General features: G+C 53.5%; 1 non-coding gene across 1 annotated transcript; it reads right to left on the bottom strand.

The window, feature by feature from the left end:
• Positions 1 to 12,072: 12,072 nt before the first annotated feature.
• TRNAN-GUU (transfer RNA asparagine (anticodon GUU)) lies at positions 12,073 to 12,149 on the bottom strand. The gene has a single exon. It is a non-coding gene; the product is annotated as a tRNA-Asn (tRNA).
• Positions 12,150 to 18,740: the final 6,591 nt, after the last annotated feature.

Here is an 18,740-nt window from a genome sequence, read left to right as displayed (position 1 = left end):
GAGCTATCAGCCCAAAGAAAAAAAGCGTCGCACCACCAACGGGTGGGCTCGAACCTCCAACCTTTCGGTTATCAGCCGATCGCGCTAGCCAATTGCGCCACGGAGACAGTCGTGCTCCACTCTCACCACCAACAGAACATATCTTCAAAGCTATCAGCGCAAAGAAAAAGCAACACACCACTCCCGGGAGGGCTTGAACCTCCAACCTTTCGGTTATCAGCCGATCGCGCTAGCCAATTGCGCCACGGAGACAGTCCTGCTCCACTCTCACCACCATCAGAACATATCTTCAAAGCAATCAGCCCAAAGAAAAAAAGCGCCCCACCACCACCGGGTGCGCTTGAACCTCCAACCTTTCGGTCAACAGCCGATCGTGCTAGCCAATTGCGCCACGGAGACAGTCGTGCTCCACTCTCACCACCATCAGAACATATCTTCAAAGCTATCAGCCCAAAGAAAAAAAAGCGCCGCACCACCACCGGGTGGGCTCGAACCTCCAAACTTTCGGTTAACAGCCGATCGCGCAAGCCAATTGCGCCCCGGAGACAGTCCTGCTCCACTCTCACCACCATCAGAACATATCTTCAAAGCTATCAGCCCAAAGAAAAAAACGCAAGACACCACTCGCCGGAGGGCTCGAACCTCCAACCTTTCGATTAACAGCCGATCGCGCTAGCCAATTGCGCCACGGAGACAGTCCTGTTCCACTCTCACCACCATTAGAACACATCTTCAAAGCTATCAGGCCATAGAAAAAATGCGCCGCACCACCTCCGGGTGGGCTCGAACCTCCAACCTTTCGGTTAACGACCGAACGCGCTACCCAATTGCGCCACGGAGACAGTCCTGATCCACTCTCACCACCATCAGAACATATCTTCAAAGCTATCAGCCCAAAAAAAAAGCAACACACCACTCCCAGGAGGGCTCGAACCTCCAACCTTTCGGTTAACAGCCGATCGCGCTAGCCAATCGCGCCATGGAGACAGTCGTGCTCCACTCTCGCCACCAACAGAACATATCTTCAAAGCTATCAGCGCAAAGAAAAAAGCAACACACCACTTCGGGAGGGCTCGAACCTCCAACCTTTCGGTTAACAGCCGATCGTGCTAGCCAATTGCGCCACGGAGACAGTCCTGCTCCACTCTCACCACCATCAGAACATATCTGCAAAGCTATCAGCCCAAAGAAAAAAAGCGCTGCACCGCCACCGGCTGCGCTCGAACCTCCAACCTTTCGGTCAACAGCCGATCGCGCTAGCCAATTGCGCCACGGAGACAGTCGTGCCCCATTCTCACCACCATCAGAACATATCTTCAAAGCTATCAGCCCAAAGAAAAAAAAGCGCCGCACCACCACCGGGTGCGCTCGAACCTCCAACCTTTCGGTTAACAGCCGATCGCGCAAGCCAATTGCACCCCGGAGACAGTCCTGCTCTACTCTCACCACCATCAGAACATAAGTTCAAAGCTATCAGCCCAAAAAAAAGCAACACACCACTCCCCGGAGGGCTCGAACCTCCAACCTTTCAGTTAACAGCCGATCGCGCTAGCCAATGGCGCCACGTAGACAGTCGTGCTCCACTCTCACCACCATCAGAACATATCTTCAAAGCTATCAGCGCAAAGAAAAAAGCAACACACCACTTCCGGGAGGGCTCGAAACTCCAACCTTTCGGTTAACAGCCGATCGCGCTAGCCAATAGTGCCACGGAGACAGTCCTGTTCCACTCTCCCCACCGTCAGAACATTTCTTCAGAGCTATCAGCCCAAAGAAAAAAACCGTCGCACCACCACCGGGTTGGCTCGAACCTCCAACCTTTCGGTTAACAGCCGATCGCGCTAGCCAATTGCGCCACGGAGACAGTCCTGCTCCACTCTCACCACCATCAGAACATATCTTCAAAGCTGTCAGCCCAAAGAAAATAAAGCAACACACCTCTCCCGGGAGGGCTCGAACCTCCAACCTTTCAGTTAACAGCCGATCGCGCTAGCCAATTGTGCCACGGAGACAGTCGTGCTCCACTCTCACCACCATCAGAGCATATCTTCAAAGCTATCTGCCTGAAGAAAAAAGAGCGCCGCACCACCACCACCGGATGGGCTCGAACCTCCAACCTTTCGTTTAACAGACGATCGCCCCAGCCGATCGCGCCACGGAGCCAGTCGTGCTCCTCTCTCACCACCATCAGAACATATCTTCAAAGCTATCAGCGCAAAGAAAAAAAAGCGCCGCACCACCGCCGGGTGGGCTCGAACCTCCAACCTTTCGGTTAACAGCCGATCGCGCAAGCCAATTGCGCCCCGGAGACAGTCCTGCTCCACTCTCACCATCATCAGAACATATCTTCAAAGCTATCAGCCCAAAAAAAGCAACACACCACTTCCCGGAGGGCTCGAACCTCCAACCTTTCAGTTAACAGCCGATCGCGCTAGCCAATTGCGCCACGGAGACAGTCGTGCTCCACTCTCACCACCATCAGAGCATATCTTCAAAGCTATCAACCTAAAGAAAAAAAAGCGCCGCACCACCACCGCGTGGGCTCGAACCTCCAACCTTTCGGTTAACAGACGATCGCGCTAGCCGATCGCGCCACGGAGACAGTCCTGTTCCACTCTCACCACCATTAGAACATATCTTCAAAGCTATCAGGCCATAGAAAAAATGCGCCGCACCACCTCCGGGTGGGCTCGAACCTCCAACCTTTCGGTTAACGACCGAACGCGCTACCCAATTGCGCCACGGAGACAGTCCTGATCCACTCTCACCACCATCAGAACATATCTTCAAAGCTATCAGCCCAAAGAAAAAAAAGCAACACACCACTCCCAGGAGGGCTAGAACCTCCAACCTTTCGGTTAACAGCCGATCGCGCTAGCCAATCGCGCCATGGAGACAGTCGTGCTCCAATCTCGCCACCAACAGAACATATCTTCAAAGCTATCAGCGCAAAGAAAAAAGCAACACACCACTTCGGGAGGGCTCGAACCTCCAACCTTTCGGTTAACAGCCGATCGTGCTAGCCAATTGCGCCACGGAGACAGTCCTGCTCCACTCTCACCACCATCAGAACATATCTGCAAAGCTATCAGCCCAAAGAAAAAAAGCGCTGCACCGCCACCGGGTGCGCTCGAACCTCCAACCTTTCGGTCAACAGCCGATCGCGCTAGCCAATTGCGCCACGGAGACAGTCGTGCCCCACTCTCACCACCATCAGAACATAAGTTCAAAGCTATCAGCCCAAAAAAAAGCAACACACCACTTCCGGGAGGGCTCGAAACTCCAACCTTTCGGTTAACAGCCGATCGCGCTTGCCAACTGCGCAACGGAGACAGTCCTGCTCCACTCTCACCACCATCAGAACATATCTTCAAAGCTATCAGACCAAAAAAAGCGCCGCACCACCACCGGGTGGGCTCGAAACTCCAACCTTTTGATTAACCGCCGATCGCGCTAGCCAATAGTGCCACGGAGACAGTCCTGTTCCACTCTCCCCACTGTCAGAACATTTCTTCAGAGCTATCAGCCCAAAGAAAAAAACCGTCGCACCACCACCGGGTTGGCTCGAACCTCCAACCTTTCGGTTAACAGCCGATCGCGCTAGCCAATTGCGCCACGGAGACAGTCCTGCTCCACTCTCACCACCATCAGAACATATCTTCAAAGCTGTCAGCCCAAAGAAAAAAAAGCAACACACCTCTCCCGGGAGGGCTCGAACCTCCAACCTTTCAGTTAACAGCCGATCGCGCTAGCCAATTGTGCCACGGAGACAGTCGTGCTCCACTCTCACCACCATCAGAGCATATCTTCAAAGCTATCTGCCTGAAGAAAAAAGAGCGCCGCACCACCACCACCGGGTGGGCTCGAACCTCCAACCTTTCGTTTAACAGACGATCGCCCCAGCCGATCGCGCCACGGAGCCAGTCGTGCTCCTCTCTCACCACCATCAGAACATATCTTCAAAGCTATCAGCGCAAAGAAAAAAAAGCGCCGCACCACCGCCGGGTGGGCTCGAACCTCCAACCTTTCGGTTAACAGCCGATCGCGCAAGCCAATTGCGCCCCGGAGACAGTCCTGCTCCACTCTCACCATCATCAGAACATATCTTCAAAGCTATCAGCCCAAAAAAAGCAACACACCACTTCCCGGAGGGCTCGAACCTCCAACCTTTCAGTTAACAGCCGATCGCGCTAGCCAATTGCGCCACGGAGACAGTCGTGCTCCACTCTCACCACCATCAGGGCATATCTTCAAAGCTATCAACCTAAAGAAAAAAAAGCGCCGCACCACCACCGCGTGGGCTCGAACCTCCAACCTTTCGGTTAACAGACGATCGCGCTAGCCGATCGCGCCACGGAGACAGTCGTGCTCCACTCTCACCACCATCTGAACATATCTTCAAAGCTATCAGCGCAAAGAAAAAAGCGCCGCACCACTCCCGGGAGGGCTCGAAACTCCAACCTTTCGGTTAACAGCCGATCGCGCTAGCCAACTGCGCAACGGAGACAGTCCTGCTCCACTCTCACCACCATCAGAACATATCTTCAAAGCTATCAGCCCAAAAAAAAAGCGCCGCACCACCACCGGGTGGGCTCGAAACTCCAACCTTTCGATTAACAGCCGATCGCGCTAGACAATTGCGCCACGGAGACAGTCCTGTTCTACTCTCACCACCATTCGAGCATATCTTCAAAGCTATCAGGCCATGGAAAAAAAGCGCCGCACCACCACCGGGTGGGCACGAACCTCCAACCTTTCGGTTAAGAGACGATCGCGATAGCCAATCGCGCCACGGAGACAGCCGTGCTCCACTCTCACCACCATCAGAACATATCTTCAAAGCTATCAGCGCAAAGAAAAAGCAACACACCACTTCCGGGAAGGCTCGAAACTCCAACCTTTCGGTTAACAGCCGATCGTGCTAGCCAATTGCGCAATGGAGACAGTCCTGCTCCACTCTCACCACCATCAGAACATATCTTCAGAGCTATCAGCCCAAAGAAAAAAATGCAACAGACCACTCCCGGGAGGGCTCGAACCTCCAACCTTTCAGTTAACAGCCGATCGCGCTAGCCAATTGCGCCACGGAGACAGTCGTGCTCCACTCTCACCACCATCAGAGCATATCTTCAAAGCTATCAACCTAAAGAAAAAAAAGCGCCGCACCACCACCGCATGGGCTCGAACCTCCAACCTTTCGGTTAACAGACGATCGCGCTAGCCGATCGCGCCACGGAGACAGTCGTGCTCCACTCTCACCACCATCAGAACATATCTTCAAAGCTATCAGCGCAAAGAAAAAAGCAACACACCACTCCCGGGAGGGCTCGAAACTCCAACCTTTCGGTTAACAGCCGATCGCGCTAGCCAACTGCGCAACGGAGACAGTCCTGCTCCACTCTCACCTCCATCAGAACATATCTTCAAAGCTATCAGACCCAAAAAAGCGCCGCACCACCACCGGGTGGGCTCGAAACTCCAACCTTTTGATTAACCACCGATCACGCTAGCCAATTGCGCCACGGAGACAGTCCTGTTCCACTCTCACCACCATCAGAACATATCTTCAAAGCTATCAGCCCAAAGAACAAAAAGCAACACACCACTCCCGGGAGGGCTCGAACCTCCAACCTTTTGGTTAACAGCCGATCGCGCTAGCCAATTGCACCACATAGAAGGTCGTGCTCCAGTCTCCCCACTGTCAGAACATTTCTTCAGAGCTATCAGCCCAAAGAAAAAAAGCGTCGCACCACCACCGGGTTGGCTCGAACCTCCAACCTTTCGGTTAACAGCCGATCGCGCTAGCCAATTGCGCAGCGGAGACAGTCGTGCTCCACTCTCACCACCATCAGAACATATCATCAAAGCTGTCAGCCCAAAGAAAAAAAAAGCAACACACCACTCCCGGGAGGGCTCGAACCTCCAACCTTTCAGTTTAAAGCCGATCGCGCTAGCCAATTGTGCCACGGAGACAGTCGTGCTCCACTCTCATTACCATCAGAGCATATCTTCAAAGCTATTTGCCTAAAGAAAAAAGAGCGCCGCACCACCAACACCGCGTGGGCTCGAACCTCGAACCCTTCGTTTAACTGACGATCGCCCTAGCCGATCGCGTCACGGAGACAGTCGTGCTCCTCTCTCACCACCATCAGAACATATCTTCAAAGCTATCAGCGCAAAGAAAAAAGCAACTCACCACTCCCGGGAGGGCTTGAACCTCCAACCTTTCGGTTATCAGCCGATCGCGCTAGCCAATTGCGCCACGGAGACAGTCCTGCTCCACTCTCACCACCATCAGAACATATCTTCAAAGCAATCAGCCCAAAGAAAAAAAAGCGCCCCACCACCACCGGGTGCGCTTGAACCTCCAACCTTTCGGTCAAAGCCGATCGTGCTAGCCAATTGCGCCACGGAGACAGTCGTGCTCCACTCTCACCACCATCAGAACATATCTTCAAAGCTATCAGCCCAAAGAAAAAAAAGCGCCGCACCACCACCGGGTGGGCTCGAACCTCCAAACTTTCGGTTAACAGCCGATCGCGCAAGCCAATTGCGCCCCGGAGACAGTCCTGCTCCACTCTCACCACCATCAGAACATATCTTCAAAGCTATCAGCCCAAAGAAAAAAAAGCAAGACACCACTTGCCGGAGGGCTGGAACCTCCAACCATTCGATTAACAGCCGATCGCGCTAGCCAATTGCGCCACGGAGACAGTCCTGCTCCACTCTCACCACCATCAGAACATATCTGCAAAGCTATCAGCCCAAAGAAAAAAAGCGCTGCACCGCCACCGGGTGCGCTCGAACCTCCAACCTTTCGGTCAACAGCCGATCGCGCTAGCCAATTGCCCCACGGAGACAGTCGTGCCCCACTCTCACCACCATCAGAACATATCTTCAAAGCTATCAGCCCAAAGAAAAAATAGCGCCGCACCACCACCGGGTGGGCTCGAACCTCCAACCTTTCGGTTAACAGCCGATCGCGCAAGCCAATTGCACCCCGGAGACAGTCCTGCTCTACTCTCACCACCATCAGAACATAAGTTCAAAGCTATCAGCCCAAAAAAAAGCAACACACCACTCCCCGGAGGGCTCGAACCTCCAACCTTTCAGTTAACAGCCGATCGCGCTAGCCAATTGCGCCACGGAGACAGTCGTGCTCCACTCTCACAACCATCAGAGCATATCTTCAAAGCTATCAGCCTAAAGAAAAAAAGCGCCGCACCACCACCGCGTGGGCTCGAACCTCCAACCTTTCGGTTAACAGACGATCGCGCTAGCCGATCGCGCCACGGAGACAGTCGTGCTCCACTCTCACCACCATCAGAACATATCTTCAAAGCTATCAGCGCAAAGAAAAAAGCAACACACCACTTCCGGGAGGGCTCGAAACTCCAACCTTTCGGTTAACAGCCGATCGCGCTTGCCAACTGCGCAACGGAGACAGTCCTGCTCCACTCTCACCACCATCAGAACATATCTTCAAAGCTATCAGACCAAAAAAAAGCGCCGCACCACCACCGGGTGGGCTCGAAACTCGAACCTTTTGATTAACCGCCGATCGCGCTAGCCAATAGTGCCACGGAGACAGTCCTGTTCCACTCTCCCCACTGTCAGAACATTTCTTCAGAGCTATCAGCCCAAAGAAAAAAACCGTCGCACCACCACCGGGTTGGCTCGAACCTCCAACCTTTCGGTTAACAGCCGATCGCGCTAGCCAATTGCGCCACGGAGACAGTCCTGCTCCACTCTCACCACCATCAGAACATATCTTCAAAGCTGTCAGCCCAAAGAAAAAAAAGCAACACACCTCTCCCGGGAGGGCTCGAACCTCCAACCTTTCAGTTAACAGCCGATCGCGCTAGCCAATTGTGCCACGGAGACAGTCGTGCTCCACTCTCACCACCATCAGAGCATATCTTCAAAGCTATCTGCCTGAAGAAAAAAGAGCGCCGCACCACCACCACCGGGTGGGCTCGAACCTCCAACCTTTCGTTTAACAGACGATCGCCCCAGCCGATCGCGCCACGGAGCCAGTCGTGCTCCTCTCTCACCACCATCAGAACATATCTTCAAAGCTATCAGCGCAAAGAAAAAAAAGCGCCGCACCACCGCCGGGTGGGCTCGAACCTCCAACCTTTCGGTTAACAGCCGATCGCGCAAGCCAATTGCGCCCCGGAGACAGTCCTGCTCCACTCTCACCATCATCAGAACATATCTTCAAAGCTATCAGCCCAAAAAAAGCAACACACCACTTCCCGGAGGGCTCGAACCTCCAACCTTTCAGTTAACAGCCGATCGCGCTAGCCAATTGCGCCACGGAGACAGTCGTGCTCCACTCTCACCACCATCAGGGCATATCTTCAAAGCTATCAACCTAAAGAAAAAAAAGCGCCGCACCACCACCGCGTGGGCTCGAACCTCCAACCTTTCGGTTAACAGACGATCGCGCTAGCCGATCGCGCCACGGAGACAGTCGTGCTCCACTCTCACCACCATCTGAACATATCTTCAAAGCTATCAGCGCAAAGAAAAAAGCGCCGCACCACTCCCGGGAGGGCTCGAAACTCCAACCTTTCGGTTAACAGCCGATCGCGCTAGCCAACTGCGCAACGGAGACAGTCCTGCTCCACTCTCACCACCATCAGAACATATCTTCAAAGCTATCAGCCCAAAAAAAAAGCGCCGCACCACCACCGGGTGGGCTCGAAACTCCAACCTTTCGATTAACAGCCGATCGCGCTAGACAATTGCGCCACGGAGACAGTCCTGTTCTACTCTCACCACCATTCGAACATATCTTCAAAGCTATCAGGCCATGGAAAAAAAGCGCCGCACCACCACCGGGTGGGCACGAACCTCCAACCTTTCGGTTAAGAGACGATCGCGATAGCCAATCGCGCCACGGAGACAGCCGTGCTCCACTCTCACCACCATCAGAACATATCTTCAAAGCTATCAGCGCAAAGAAAAAGCAACACACCACTTCCGGGAAGGCTCGAAACTCCAACCTTTCGGTTAACAGCCGATCGTGCTAGCCAATTGCGCAATGGAGACAGTCCTGCTCCACTCTCACCACCATCAGAACATATCTTCAGAGCTATCAGCCCAAAGAAAAAAATGCAACAGACCACTCCCGGGAGGGCTCGAACCTCCAACCTTTCAGTTAACAGCCGATCGCGCTAGCCAATTGCGCCACGGAGACAGTCGTGCTCCACTCTCACCACCATCAGAGCATATCTTCAAAGCTATCAACCTAAAGAAAAAAAAGCGCCGCACCACCACCGCATGGGCTCGAACCTCCAACCTTTCGGTTAACAGACGATCGCGCTAGCCGATCGCGCCACGGAGACAGTCGTGCTCCACTCTCACGACCATCAGAACATATCTTCAAAGCTATCAGCGCAAAGAAAAAAGCAACACACCACTCCCGGGAGGGCTCGAAACTCCAACCTTTCGGTTAACAGCCGATCGCGCTAGCCAACTGCGCAACGGAGACAGTCCTGCTCCACTCTCACCTCCATCAGAACATATCTTCAAAGCTATCAGACCCAAAAAAGCGCCGCACCACCACCGGGTGGGCTCGAAACTCCAACCTTTTGATTAACCACCGATCACGCTAGCCAATTGCGCCACGGAGACAGTCCTGTTCCACTCTCACCACCATCAGAACATATCTTCAAAGCTATCAGCCCAAAGAACAAAAAGCAACACACCACTCCCGGGAGGGCTCGAACCTCCAACCTTTTGGTTAACAGCCGATCGCGCTAGCCAATTGCACCACATAGAAGGTCGTGCTCCAGTCTCCCCACTGTCAGAACATTTCTTCAGAGCTATCAGCCCAAAGAAAAAAAGCGTCGCACCACCACCGGGTTGGCTCGAACCTCCAACCTTTCGGTTAACAGCCGATCGCGCTAGCCAATTGCGCAGCGGAGACAGTCGTGCTCCACTCTCACCACCATCAGAACATATCATCAAAGCTGTCAGCCCAAAGAAAAAAAAAGCAACACACCACTCCCGGGAGGGCTCGAACCTCCAACCTTTCAGTTTAAAGCCGATCGCGCTAGCCAATTGTGCCACGGAGACAGTCGTGCTCCACTCTCATTACCATCAGAGCATATCTTCAAAGCTATTTGCCTAAAGAAAAAAGAGCGCCGCACCACCAACACCGCGTGGGCTCGAACCTCGAACCCTTCGTTTAACTGACGATCGCCCTAGCCGATCGCGTCACGGAGACAGTCGTGCTCCTCTCTCACCACCATCAGAACATATCTTCAAAGCTATCAGCGCAAAGAAAAAAGCAACTCACCACTCCCGGGAGGGCTTGAACCTCCAACCTTTCGGTTATCAGCCGATCGCGCTAGCCAATTGCGCCACGGAGACAGTCCTGCTCCACTCTCACCACCATCAGAACATATCTTCAAAGCAATCAGCCCAAAGAAAAAAAAGCGCCCCACCACCACCGGGTGCGCTTGAACCTCCAACCTTTCGGTCAAAGCCGATCGTGCTAGCCAATTGCGCCACGGAGACAGTCGTGCTCCACTCTCACCACCATCAGAACATATCTTCAAAGCTATCAGCCCAAAGAAAAAAAAGCGCCGCACCACCACCGGGTGGGCTCGAACCTCCAAACTTTCGGTTAACAGCCGATCGCGCAAGCCAATTGCGCCCCGGAGACAGTCCTGCTCCACTCTCACCACCATCAGAACATATCTTCAAAGCTATCAGCCCAAAGAAAAAAAAGCAAGACACCACTTGCCGGAGGGCTGGAACCTCCAACCATTCGATTAACAGCCGATCGCGCTAGCCAATTGCGCCACGGAGACAGTCCTGTTCCACTCTCACCACCATTAGAACACATCTTCAAAGCTATCAGGCCATAGAAAAAATGCGCCGCACCACCACCGGGTGGGCTCGAACCTCCAACCTTTCGGTTAACGACCGAACGCGCTACCCAATTGTGCCACGGAGACAGTCCTGATCCACTCTCACCACCATCAGAACATATCTTCAAAGCTATCAGCCCAAAGAAAAAAAAGCAACACACCACTCCCAGGAGGGCTCGAACCTCCAACCTTTCGGTTAACAGCCGATCGCGCTAGCCAATTGCGCCATGGAGACAGTCGTGCTCCACTCTCACCACCAACAGAACATATCTTCAAAGCTATCAGCGCAAAGAAAAAAGCAACACACCACTCCCGGGAGGGCTCGAACCTCCAACCTTTCGGTTAACAGCCGATCGCGCTAGCCAATTGCGCCACGGAGACAGTCCTGCTCCACTCTCACCACCATCAGAACATATCTGCAAAGCTATCAGCCCAAAGAAAAAAAGCGCTGCACCGCCACCGGGTGCGCTCGAACCTCCAACCTTTCGGTCAACAGCCGATCGCGCTAGCCAATTGCGCCACGGAGACTGTCGTGCCCCACTCTCACCACCATCAGAACATATCTTCAATGCTATCAGCCCAAAGAAAAAAAAGCGCCGCACCACCACCGGGTGGGCTCGAACCTCCAACCTTTCGGTTAACAGCCGATCGCGCAAGCCAATTGCACCCCAGAGACAGTCCTGATCCACTCTCACCACCATCAGAACATATCTTCAAAGCTATCAGCCCAAAGAAAAAAAAGCAACACACCACTCCCCGGAGGGCTCGAACCTCCAACCTTTCAGTTAACAGCCGATCGCGCTAGCCAATTGCGCGACGGAGACAGTCGTGCTCCACTCTCATCACCATCAGAGCATATATTCAAAGCTATCAGACCCAAAAAAAGCGCCGCACCACCGTCGGGTGGGCTCGAAACTCCAACCTTTTGATTAACCGCCGATCGCGCTAGCCAATTGCGCCACGGAGACAGTCCTGTTCCACTCTCACCATCATTAGAACATATCTTCAAATCTATCAGGCCATAGAAAAAAGCGCCGCACCACCACCGGGTGGGCTCGAACCTCCAACCTTTCGGTTAACGACCGAACGCGCTACCCAATTGCGCCACAGAGACAGTCCTGCTCCACTCTCACCACCATCAGAACATATCTTCAAAGCTATCAGCGCAAAGAAAAAAGCAACACACCACTCCCGGGAGGGCTCGAACCTCCAACCTTTCGGTTAACAGCCGAGCGCGCTAGCCAATTGCGCCACGGAGACAGTCCTGCTCCACTCTCACCACCATCAGAACATATCTGCAAAGCTATCAGCCCAAAGAAAAAAAGCGCTGCACCGCCACCGGGTGCGCTCGAACCTCCAACCTTTCGGTCAACAGCCGATCGCGCTAGCCAATTGCGCCACGGAGACAGTCGTGCCCCACTCTCACCACCATCAGAACATATCTTCAAAGCTATCAGCCCAAAGAAAAAAAAGCGCCGCACCACCACCGGGCGGGCTCGAACCTCCAACCTTTCGGTTAACAGCCGATCGCGCAAGCCAATTGCACCCCGGAGACAGTCCTGCTCTACTCTCACCACCATCAGAACATAAGTTCAAAGCTATCAGCCCAAAAAAAAGCAACACACCACTCCCCGGAGGGCTCGAACCTCCAACCTTTCAGTTAACAGCCGATCGCGCTAGCCAATTGCGCCACGTAGACAGTCGTGCTCCACTCTCACCACCATCAGAACATATCTTCAAAGCTATCAGCGCAAAGAAAAAAGCAACACACCACTTCCGGGAGGGCTCGAAACTCCAACCTTTCGGTTAACAGCCGATCGCGCTTGCCAACTGCGCAACGGAGACAGTCCTGCTCCACTCTCACCACCATCAGAACATATCTTCAAAGCTATCAGACCAAAAAAAAGCGCCGCACCACCACCGGGTGGGCTCGAAACTCCAACCTTTTGATTAACCGCCGATCGCGCTAGCCAATAGTGCCACGGAGACAGTCCTGTTCCACTCTCCCCACCGTCAGAACATTTCTTCAGAGCTATCAGCCCAAAGAAAAAAACCGTCGCACCACCACCGGGTTGGCTCGAACCTCCAACCTTTCGGTTAACAGCCGATCGCGCTAGCCAATTGCGCCACGGAGACAGTCCTGCTCCACTCTCACCACCATCAGAACATATCTTCAAAGCTGTCAGCCCAAAGAAAAAAAAGCAACACACCTCTCCCGGGAGGGCTCGAACCTCCAACCTTTCAGTTAACAGCCGATCGCGCTAGCCAATTGTGCCACGGAGACAGTCGTGCTCCACTCTCACCACCATCAGAGCATATCTTCAAAGCTATCTGCCTGAAGAAAAAAGAGCGCCGCACCACCACCACCGGGTGGGCTCGAACCTCCAACCTTTCGTTTAACAGACGATCGCCCCTGCCGATCGCGCCACGGAGCCAGTCGTGCTCCTCTCTCACCACCATCAGAACATATCTTCAAAGCTATCAGCGCAAAGAAAAAAAAGCGCCGCACCACCGCCGGGTGGGCTCGAACCTCCAACCTTTCGGTTAACAGCCGATCGCGCAAGCCAATTGCGTCCCGGAGACAGTCCTGGTCCACTCTCACCATCATCAGAACATATCTTCAAAGCTATCAGCCCAAAAAAAGCAACACACCACTTCCCGGAGGGCTCGAACCTCCAACCTTTCAGTTAACAGCCGATCGCGCTAGCCAATTGCGCCACGGAGACAGTCGTGCTCCACTCTCACCACCATCAGAGCATATCTTCAAAGCTATCAACCTAAAGAAAAAAAAGCGCCGCACCACCACCGCGTGGGCTCGAACCTCCAACCTTTCGGTTAACAGACGATCGCGCTAGCCGATCGCGCCACGGAGACAGTCCTGTTCCACTCTCACCACCATTAGAACATATCTTCAAAGCTATCAGGCCATAGAAAAAATGCGCCGCACCACCTCCGGGTGGGCTCGAACCTCCAACCTTTCGGTTAACGACCGAACGCGCTACCCAATTGCGCCACGGAGAAAGTCCTGATCCACTCTCACCACCATCAGAACATATCTTCAAAGCTATCAGCCCAAAGAAAAAAAAGCAACACACCACTCCCAGGAGGGCTCGAACCTCCAACCTTTCGGTTAACAGCCGATCGCGCTAGCCAATCGCGCCATGGAGACAGTCGTGCTCCACTCTCGCCACCAACAGAACATATCTTCAAAGCTATCAGCGCAAAGAAAAAAGCAACACACCACTTCGGGAGGGCTCGAACCTCCAACCTTTCGGTTAACAGCCGATCGTGCTAGCCAATTGCGCCACGGAGACAGTCCTGCTCCACTCTCACCACCATCAGAACATATCTGCAAAGCTATCAGCCCAAAGACAAAAAGCGCTGCACCGCCACCGGGTGCGCTCGAACCTCCAACCTTTCGGTCAACAGCCGATCGCGCTAGCCAATTGCGCCACGGAGACAGTCGTGCCCCACTCTCACCTTCAGAACATATCTTCAAAGCTATCAGCCCAAAGAAAAAAAAGCGCCGCACCACCACCGGGTGGGCTCGAACCTCCAACCTTTCGGTTAACAGCCGATCGCGCAAGCCAATTGCACCCCGGAGACAGTCCTGCTCTACTCTCACCACCATCAGAACATAAGTTCAAAGCTATCAGCCCAAAAAAAGCAACACACCACTCCCCGGAGGGCTCGAACCTCCAACCTTTCAGTTAACAGCCGATCGCGCTAGCCAATTGCGCCACGGAGACAGTCGTGCTCCACTCTCACAACCATCAGAGCATATCTTCAAAGCTATCAGCCTAAAGAAAAAAAAGCGCCGCACCACCACCGCGTGGGCTCGAACCTCCAACCTTTCGGTTAACAGACGATCGCGCTAGCCGATCGCGCCACGGAGACAGTCGTGCTCCACTCTCACCACCATCAGAACATATCTTCAAAGCTATCAGCGCAAAGAAAAAAGCAACACACCACTTCCGGGAGGGCTCGAAACTCCAACCTTTCGGTTAACAGCCGATCGCGCTTGCCAACTGCGCAACGGAGACAGTCCTGCTCCACTCTCACCACCATCAGAACATATCTTCAAAGCTATCAGACCAAAAAAAGCGCCGCACCACCACCGGGTGGGCTCGAAACTCCAACCTTTTGATTAACCGCCGATCGCGCTAGCCAATAGTGCCACGGAGACAGTCCTGTTCCACTCTCCCCACTGTCAGAACATTTCTTCAGAGCTATCAGCCCAAAGAAAAAAACCGTCGCACCACCACCGGGTTGGCTCGAACCTCCAACCTTACGGTTAACAGCCGATCGCGCTAGCATATTGCGCCACGGAGACAGTCCTGCTCCACTCTCACCACCATCAGAACATATCTTCAAAGCTGTCAGCCCAAAGAAAAAAAAGCAACACACCTCTCCCGGGAGGGCTCGAACCTCCAACCTTTCAGTTAACAGCCGATCGCGCTAGCCAATTGTGCCACGGAGACAGTCGTGCTCCACTCTCACCACCATCAGAGCATATCTTCAAAGCTATCTGCCTGAAGAAAAAAGAGCGCCGCACCACCACCACCGGGTGGGCTCGAACCTCCAACCTTTCGTTTAACAGACGATCGCCCCAGCCGATCGCGCCACGGAGCCAGTCGTGCTCCTCTCTCACCACCATCAGAACATATCTTCAAAGCTATCAGCGCAAAGAAAAAAAAGCGCCGCACCACCGCCGGGTGGGCTCGAACCTCCAACCTTTCGGTTAACAGCCGATCGCGCAAGCCAATTGCGCTCCGGAGACAGTCCTGCTCCACTCTCACCATCATCAGAACATATCTTCAAAGCTATCAGCCCAAAAAAGCAACACACCACTTCCCGGAGGGCTCGAACCTCCAACCTTTCAGTTAACAGCCGATCGCGCTAGCCAATTGCGCCACGGAGACAGTCGTGCTCCACTCTCACCACCATCAGGGCATATCTTAGAGCTATCAACCTAAAGAAAAAAAAGCGCCGCACCACCACCGCGTGGGCTCGAACCTCCAACCTTTCGGTTAACAGACGATCGCGCTAGCCGATCGCGCCACGGAGACAGTCGTGCTCCACTCTCACCACCATCAGAACATATCTTCAAAGCTATCAGCGCAAAGAAAAAAGCGCCGCACCACTCCCGGGAGGGCTCGAAACTCCAACCTTTCGGTTAACAGCCGATCGCGCTAGCCAACTGCGCAACGGAGACAGTCCTGCTCCACACTCACCACCATCAGAACATATCTTCAAAGCTATCAGCCCAAAAAAAAAAGCGCCGCACCACCACCGGGTGGGCTCGAAACTCCAACCTTTCGATTAACAGCCGATCGCGCTAGACAATGGCGCCACGGAGACAGTCCTGTTCTACTCTCACCACCATTCGAACATATCTTCAAAGCTATCAGGCCATGGAAAAAGGCGCCGCACCACCACCGGGTGGGCACGAACCTCCAACCTTTCGGTTAAGAGACGATCGCGATAGCCAATCGCGCCACGGAGACAGTCGTGCTCCACTCTCACCACCATCAGAACATATCTTCAAAGCTATCAGCGCAAAGAAAAAGCAACACACCACTTCCGGGAAGGCTCGAAACTCCAACCTTTCGGTTAACAGCCGATCGTGCTAGCCAATTGCGCAATGGAGACAGTCCTGCTCCACTCTCACCACCATCAGAACATATCTTCAGAGCTATCAGCCCAAAGAAAAAAATGCAACAGACCACTCCCGGGAGGGCTCGAACCTCCAACCTTTCAGTTAACAGCCGATCGCGCTAGCCAATTGCGCCACGGAGACAGTCGTGCTCCACTCTCACCACCATCAGAGCATATCTTCAAAGCTATCAACCTAAAGAAAAAAAAGCGCCGCACCACCACCGCATGGGCTCGAACCTCCAACCTTTCGGTTAACAGACGATCGCGCTAGCCGATCGCGCCACGGAGACAGTCGTGCTCCACTCTCACCACCATCAGAACATATCTTCAAAGCTATCAGCGCAAAGAAAAAAGCAACACACCACTCCCGGGAGGGCTCGAAACTCCAACCTTTCGGTTAACAGCCGATCGCGCTAGCCAACTGCGCAACGGAGACAGTCCTGCTCCACTCTCACCTCCATCAGAACATATCTTCAAAGCTATCAGACCCAAAAAAGCGCCGCACCACCACCGGGTGGGCTCGAAACTCCAACCTTTTGATTAACCACCGATCACGCTAGCCAATTGCGCCACGGAGACAGTCTTGTTCCACTCTCACCACCATCAGAACATATCTTCAAAGCTATCAGCCCAAAGAACAAAAAGCAACACACCACTCCCGGGAGGGCTCGAACCTCCAACCTTTTGGTTAACAGCCGATCGCGCTAGCCAATTGCACCACATAGAAGGTCGTGCTCCAGTCTCCCCACCGTCAGAACATTTCTTCAGAGCTATCAGCCCAAAGAAAAAAAGCGTCGCACCACCACCGGGTTGGCTCGAACCTCCAACCTTTCGGTTAACAGCCGATCGCGCTAGCCAATTGCGCAGCGGAGACAGTCGTGCTCCACTCTCACCACCATCAGAACATATCATCAAAGCTGTCAGCCCAAAGAAAAAAAAAGCAACACACCACTCCCGGGAGGGCTCGAACCTCCAACCTTTCAGTTTAAAGCCGATCGCGCTAGCCAATTGTGCCACGGAGACAGTCGTGCTCCACTCTCATTACCATCAGAGCATATCTTCAAAGCTATTTGCCTAAAGAAAAAAGAGCGCCGCACCACCAACACCGCGTGGGCTCGAACCTCGAACCCTTCGTTTAACTGACGATCGCCCTAGCCGATCGCGTCACGGAGACAGTCGTGCTCCTCTCTCACCACCATCAGAACATATCTTCAAAGCTATCAGCGCAAAGAAAAAAGCAACTCACCACTCCCGGGAGGGCTTGCACCTCCAACCTTTCGGTTATCAGCCGATCGCGCTAGCCAATTGCGCCACGGAGACAGTCCTGCTCCACTCTCACCACCATCAGAACATATCTTCAAAGCAATCAGCCCAAAGAAAAAAAAGCGCCCCACCACCACCGGGTGCGCTTGAACCTCCAACCTTTCGGTCAACAGCCGATCGTGCTAGCCAATTGCGCCACGGAGACAGTCGTGCTCCACTCTCACCACCATCAGAACATATCTTCAAAGCTATCAGCCCAAAGAAAAAAAAGCGCCGCACCACCACCGGGTGGGCTCGAACCTCCAAACTTTCGGTTAACAGCCGATCGCGCAAGCCAATTGCGCCCCGGAGACAGTCCTGCTCCACTCTCACCACCATCAGAACATATCTTCAAAGCTATCAGCCCAAAGAAAAAAAAGCAAGACACCACTTGCCGGAGGGCTGGAACCTCCAACCTTTCGATTAACAGCCGATCGCGCTAGCCAATTGCGCCACGGAGACAGTCCTGTTCCACTCTCACCACCATTAGAACACATCTTCAAAGCTATCAGGCCATAGAAAAAATGCGCCGCACCACCACCGGGTGGGCTCGAACCTCCAACCTTTCGGTTAACGACCGAACGCGCTACCCAATTGTGCCACGGAGACAGTCCTGATCCACTCTCACCACCATCAGAACATATCTTCAAAGCTATCAGCCCAAAGAAAAAAAAGCAACACACCACTCCCAGGAGGGCTCGAACCTCCAACCTTTCGGTTAACAGCCGATCGCGCTAGCCAATTGCGCCATGGAGACAGTCGTGCTCCACTCTCACCACCAACAGAACATATCTTCAAAGCTATCAGCGCAAAGAAAAAAGCAACACACCACTCCCGGGAGGGCTCGAACCTCCAACCTTTCGGTTAACAGCCGATCGCGCTAGCCAATTGCGC

The sequence above is a fragment of the Rhipicephalus microplus genome, unplaced genomic scaffold, assembly GCF_043290135.1.
Source record: "Rhipicephalus microplus isolate Deutch F79 unplaced genomic scaffold, USDA_Rmic scaffold_38, whole genome shotgun sequence".
Classification (NCBI taxonomy): Eukaryota; Metazoa; Arthropoda; class Arachnida; order Ixodida; family Ixodidae; genus Rhipicephalus; species Rhipicephalus microplus.
The sequence above is the reverse complement of the archived record's forward strand: the minus strand, read 5'-3'. Positions and strand labels throughout refer to the sequence as shown.